The sequence below is a fragment of the Labeo rohita genome, chromosome 18 (genome assembly GCF_022985175.1).
Source record: "Labeo rohita strain BAU-BD-2019 chromosome 18, IGBB_LRoh.1.0, whole genome shotgun sequence".
Lineage (NCBI taxonomy): Eukaryota > Metazoa > Chordata > Actinopteri > Cypriniformes > Cyprinidae > Labeo > Labeo rohita.
In genome coordinates, this window is record NC_066886.1 from 26,769,401 (window position 1) to 26,775,400 (window position 6,000).

Sequence of the window (6,000 nt, forward strand, 5' to 3'; positions counted from 1 at the left end):
AAAATTATGTTTTTACTAGCGGGCAACTACAGTGGATACTCTAACATTTGTTAAAGTTACTTACTTGATGATGTTGTGTCCTCAAAATGCCTTGCACAAGTGATGCATCAAGTGAAGCCTAGTTTGTGATACCAATTTGCGCCTGCCAGTATATGCGTGAAGTGCAGACGCCAGTGCGGGAGAGGTGGGTCTGACTCCGGGCTACTTTTACACTGTTATTATTCAAGTTAGCGGTTAGTGGCTAGAGGTTAGTGGTTTTGCTCTATTTAGTTTTTGGTGTTGTGCTGGTAATCCAGTTGGTATATTTTCATGCTAATGATAGGAACCTATCCACTGACGTGATTGGTTATTTAAGTTTGTGATGTAGCAAAAAAGTTTCTAGGACAGCCTTTGGGAAACTACAGTTTTAAGCAGAAAATACTCAGCAATGGTGTTGATGGATTGGCACATGGTTTGTCTAAAAGCATATTAAAGAATTTCACATCCAGAACAAAAATTTACTCACCCCCTAGATGTTTGTGTCGTTCTTTAAGAATAAGAAATTATGTTTCTTGAGGAAAACAATTTAGAAATTATCTTCATATAGTGGACTTCAATGGTGCACCCAAGTTTGAACTTCCAAAATGCATTTAAATTCCTCGGCTGGGATCGTTTAGAGCCTTTTAAGCGATTTTTAAACTGCATTTTGGAAGTTCAAACTTAGGGGCACCACTGAAGTCCACTATATGGAGATAATTCCTGAAATGTTTTCCTTAAAAAAATATAATTTCTTATTGACTGAAGAAAGAAAGACATGAATGTCTTGGACTACAAGGGGCTGAGTAAATTATCTGTACATTTTTGTTCTGAAAGTGGACTTTTGCTTTAAAAACACCACATAGACAAATAAACAACATTAAAAACTTGATTTTCACTACAGGGGGACTTTAAGTAATGAAGAAGGCCAGTTGGAATGACAGTCTTCTGTCTTTGAAAGCATCACAGAACAAAAGTATGACATTTCTAGTATTGCAGTAGTGCCCTGAGTATATAGTGCTTTATCGATCTGACATTGATCACCTTCTTGACTTCTGAATGACGGATGCAAACTCACACACATACACACGGCAGTCTTTCACACATCTCCTTGTCTGTTTTTTTTAACAGTCAAAGACGTCCTATTTTCTGCAGTGGCTGGATGCTGCTAAAATAAAGCGGTTGGGAAACTTTTGATGCTTTTTTTGTTGTAATATTTCTCCAAGCACATCCTTTCATGCTTATAAATCAATACATGCTATATTTAGCAAAGGCTTGAGCTTGTTTTCTTTCAGATAAACATCAGATGTTCTCTGATTTGTTTGCATGAGCATGCCGGTGGCATAGTGTGTATGCATCTCAATGCAAGAACAAGGCCTGAATGTAACTACAAATCTGCCATTTAGCCACGCCTCTTGTTCCTTCATCTTCCCTTTTCATTATCTGTTATGTCGGCTTTTATTGCACACCGTCAGTTTCACACAGGCACCCGCACACACAGCCCGTAAGGCCTGCTGTGTTTATGAGGCAGAAGGTGAAGGAATGATTCTCCGTTACAGCGTGGATCGGACTGTTTGTTTTACGAGTGCTGGTTTAAAGGATGTGGCAGTATTACTTCTCACTGTGTTGCTGGTGTCAGCTCTATATGTCACAGAACTGTGGCTGTCTTTGGTGACAGACTGGAGTGTTAAAAGAAGATCTACATTCAAATGTGATGCTGCGTTCTCGTATTTGAGAATTATCATAACTCAGGGATTCAACACTGAGCTCTTCACATCCTTAGACTCACGAATGATTTGTTTCTATGGCAACACTCGTAACACCGAAAGAGCTTCAAAATACCTAATCACTCAATTAATTTTCTGTAAGTAAATACCTTGATATTCTGTTGCGAAATATTAAAGAACAAAGTGTACAAACAGTGGTTGCTGTTGAATCCTACTTGACATGTTAATATTCATTAACTTTCTGTCATTTTCATTTGAACTTAGCAAAGCTGTTCAATGGGCTATATTTTATGTCTTTTATTTTAAAGGTCTACTTCCTGTCTTTTATTTACTGGTTTCCTTTCCTTGTGTATTGTAGTCTTGTATTTTAGTATTCTAGCCTTCATATTGAATAGTCTTGTTAGTTTACCTTCTTTGTAAATGCAATATAACCCTCACGTTTGTTGTGTATTGATTATAAATTTAGTTTTTCTCTAACAAAAGGTAGTGACATCAGTTGATGGAAGAACAACAACTGATGTCACTACCTTTTTGGTATTAATAGGTATAACTGCAAATCATTCTAGTTTGATAATTTTACAAATACTTGATAATATTGCAAATTGTACAATTATGATTATATATATTTTTTTTACTTTAGCTCTTTATTTCTGTTGTTAGACATCCTGTTTGTCTCACCACTGTTTAAATATAAAGTTATAAATAATAAAAATAAATAATTTTAATTACCTTAAATTTTAATGTAAACACTTTAATATGTAATGAAATGATTAACATTTTTGTTAATATAGTAATATTTAAAAAATGGTAAACATATGAAGTATACAGCGTCACATGAATGACCCAGCATAAGATTTAATCTCAGACCTGTCCTTTAAACTGCTAGACACATACTTTCAAAGCATACAGATCAATGCAGCAGGAAATAGAATTCCTCTCAAACCACAGCTGACATGACAATACTCTGAATGTATTAGACTGAAGTTTTATCTAATTACAGCCAAGCAGATGGATTGCGCTTGAGAAATTTTCTGCTTGGATCTTACCTAACCCAATACAAATGGAACACGCACTTTGGGAGCAAATGAGGTGCAACTTACTTCCATCTTTAGACGCACATCCACGCAAACGCAGTAATGTGTGCACATCTTACAAAATCAATTTCTTTCAAGGTAACCCACTATCAAATTAAGTAACTGGACTTCAACTAATCACTGATTTTTTGAGAATGATTATCTGCCAGACCATGACTCCATATTTCTGCTGAACAACCAGGCCTGAACACATTTTCTGTGCTGTCTTTGCTTAAAATGTCCAATTCTTGAGCAATAGTTTATCCAAATATTTAAACTCTGTCAGTATGTACACATCCTTGTGTCATTCCAAATACAAGTAATGAACTAATTTCTTTTATGGAACACCAAATTGAACTTTTTAAAGACTGTACTGGTTGCACTTGTCCGTGCAACTACAATGATTGGGAGGCTTACAAACTTCAAAAAGAATACAAAACCATAATATAAACAGTTCATATGATGACAATATATACTGAAGTCATAAAATAAATTTGTGTGAGAAACAAAATAAAATTTGATGCCAACAGCAATGGCAACAGCAATGGCAGCCATTCAGATTTCTCTTTCTATATTCCATAGACGAATTAAAGTTTGAGTGAGTAAATAATTAGCATTTTGGCTAAACAGTCAAATTCACACTGATTCGTAATTTCTGTTGCTTCATGTGGTAAAATTGCCAGTAGGTAACTGAGAAAGGCGGTTGCTGTGACGCAGCTGTTTTCCTCAGAGTTAAGGGAATTGTCATGAAGTTAATGGGGTCAAAGGTCATCAGAATCAACTGCGCCATGGTGACCAGAAACATGACGCGCATATTCTGATAAACAATGACAGTTCTGCAAATGGGTTAAGCTGAACACTTCCCATGTTTGCCTGCATTTAAATGCTTAGGTGTGTGTGGGGGGTCAGGCTTTGCCTGGAACAAATATCCCCACAAGGATAGTAAAACCTGAAATCACCTCCATAGTGAGCAACAGCAAACAATCCCCATGAGGAAAATAGCTTAATAAACCTTCTAAATAATGTCTTAGGAAAAATCTAAAATGGGGAGAGTAAGGTTTAAGCATAGGGCTAGAGAATGCAAAAAAGCATTCTCTCAGTGTAGTGAATGCATTTACATAATGCTTGTGATTTAGTTGCAACTGCATGTATATTTAAACATGACATGACTAGGTGAAGTGAAACTGTACAGCACATTTCTCACATTTGCTATTATGTATGCAAGCTGCAAGCAAACTATATGAAAAATTCACAATCTCGCACTCATTCCCTTTCCTTGAAGCAATGATCGAGCTGGCTTTTATTATCTCCCCCTTTATCGAGCAGTCGCTGCTTTGTTCCCTGCTTTTCAGCGCAGAGTTATCTGGAGACTCAAAGTGTGACAGGACCAGAGAGGCTAGATGGAGGAGAATCTGATTGTGAGCAGTTTGTAGCTGCAACCCCAGGCGAGAGAACTAATACCTCTATAACCAAGAATCAGAGAGAATCAATACTACTCCCGTCAACACCAGCGACTTGCATTTGAACGCACATGCAAACTCTCTCCCGCACAACACGTGCATGCACACACATGCAACGAAACTCCTGCAGTGCACTGAAACACGTGTTCACTTTTTAACCTGGGAGCGCTGGTCAACATGCTACCTTACATGCTGGAGGGCATTTTAAATTCATGGCATCGTGAATAAGGAGCAGGCGTTTGCCATCACAGTGGGACAAGTGTCGCCGCTGGGGTAATCCTGCGATCCCCGCCGGCTCTCTGTCCCTCTCAGCATGCTCCTTCTCACGGGGGACGGATGATATTAAGACCCCATTCAATGGTGACCGTGTGACACAATCGCACTCAGCCGGGTAACGGATATTCTAGTCCCCATCCCCTTCCTCTGTTCAGACTTACCTTCATTCGAGCGCAGAGGTAGCTGTACAGTGTCAAGGGAGGCATGTTAGGGCAGCTGCGCTCTGTTCTGACTCCAGCTCTGATGTGCTCATCTCCACTGCCTCACTGACTCGGTTCACAGAGCGCTCCACCACCTCCTTACCTCACTCTCCTGGAGGATGCGAGCGAGTGAGAGAAAAAGAGAGAGAGGGAGGGATGTGAAAGTGAGCATGAGAGGATGTTTCCTCCCCCACAGCCCCCTGCTCCTCTGTCTATCCTTGCAGGATTTGTCCTTTTCGTACTTGCGTGTGTGTGGAAGCATCCTAGCGCACAATGAGTTTGATTCTGCAGGATGAGGTTTACGCAACTGCGTAAAAAAGACTCGACGTGAGAGAGAAGGAATCCTGCTAGACGTGCCGGATAATCAATTTCTCCCGTTTTTTAGCTTAAGAACAGCCTGAGGGTGAGATACACCACAGTGCAGTAGAAAAACTGGAAGATGCTGTAAATACAGAAGCAGAGAGGAAGCACAGGAAGACTGAGAGAGATAAAGTTAGACATTTGCTTGTCATCCCTCTGCAAGGTCGTCAGAATGGTGAGCAGATGTTTCAGGAGCACTACATCAAGGTTAAACATGTGGCCGTCTCCCCACACACTTCCAACATGTGAATAAACTCTGATTTATGAATCTGCAGTCTCCCCACACACAAACGCATGCAGTTGCACGTCATAATACACATCATCTGCCGAACGACAGCAAATTCTGCGTCTTCTATGGGTTCTATTGACTGCAGCCCACATTTCATTGTAAGCATGATATAGGATTGTTTACAGGATCCATATCAGTTAATTGGCCTTGGTCAGAATCTATATGAGATTCATATGGATTACTTCAGATAGTGCCAACATGGAGCCTGTGGACAAACCCATTTGGGGCCCATATCCTGCCTACACTGGACCCACAGTGAAATTTTGGCTGGGAGTGTTAAACCAGTGAGTCCACTATTGTATTGTGGTGGCCACTGGTGTGAAGGGCGTCCCAGTGGTGCAGGGAGCCCCAAAACCTATGCTTGGGTCCATCCCTCTTGAGAAGGAGCATGCTGAAAGGGACAGATATCTGACAGAGATTGCAGGATTACCCCATCAGTGACCCCTCTCCCACAAAGATGACAAGTTTCTGCTACTTATCCATGATGCCTTGGGTCTAAAATGCCTTCTAACATGTAAATAAACTCTGATTTCTGATTCCGCAGTCTCCCCACACACAAATGCACATTACGCACATGGTAACACACATCATCTCCCCAAC

The 6,000-nt window shown here is 40.1% G+C and overlaps 1 protein-coding gene across 1 annotated transcript in view; it reads right to left on the bottom strand.

Annotated features, from left to right (window-relative positions):
• The window catches only part of kcnj5 (potassium inwardly rectifying channel subfamily J member 5), a 28,793-nt gene extending 23,809 nt beyond the window's left edge, over positions 1-4,984 (bottom strand). The window contains exon 1 of the mRNA XM_051135911.1: positions 4,713-4,984. The gene's annotated coding sequence lies outside the window, so the exon portion shown is untranslated. The remainder of the gene's footprint in view (positions 1-4,712) is intronic.
• Positions 4,985-6,000: the final 1,016 nt, after the last annotated feature.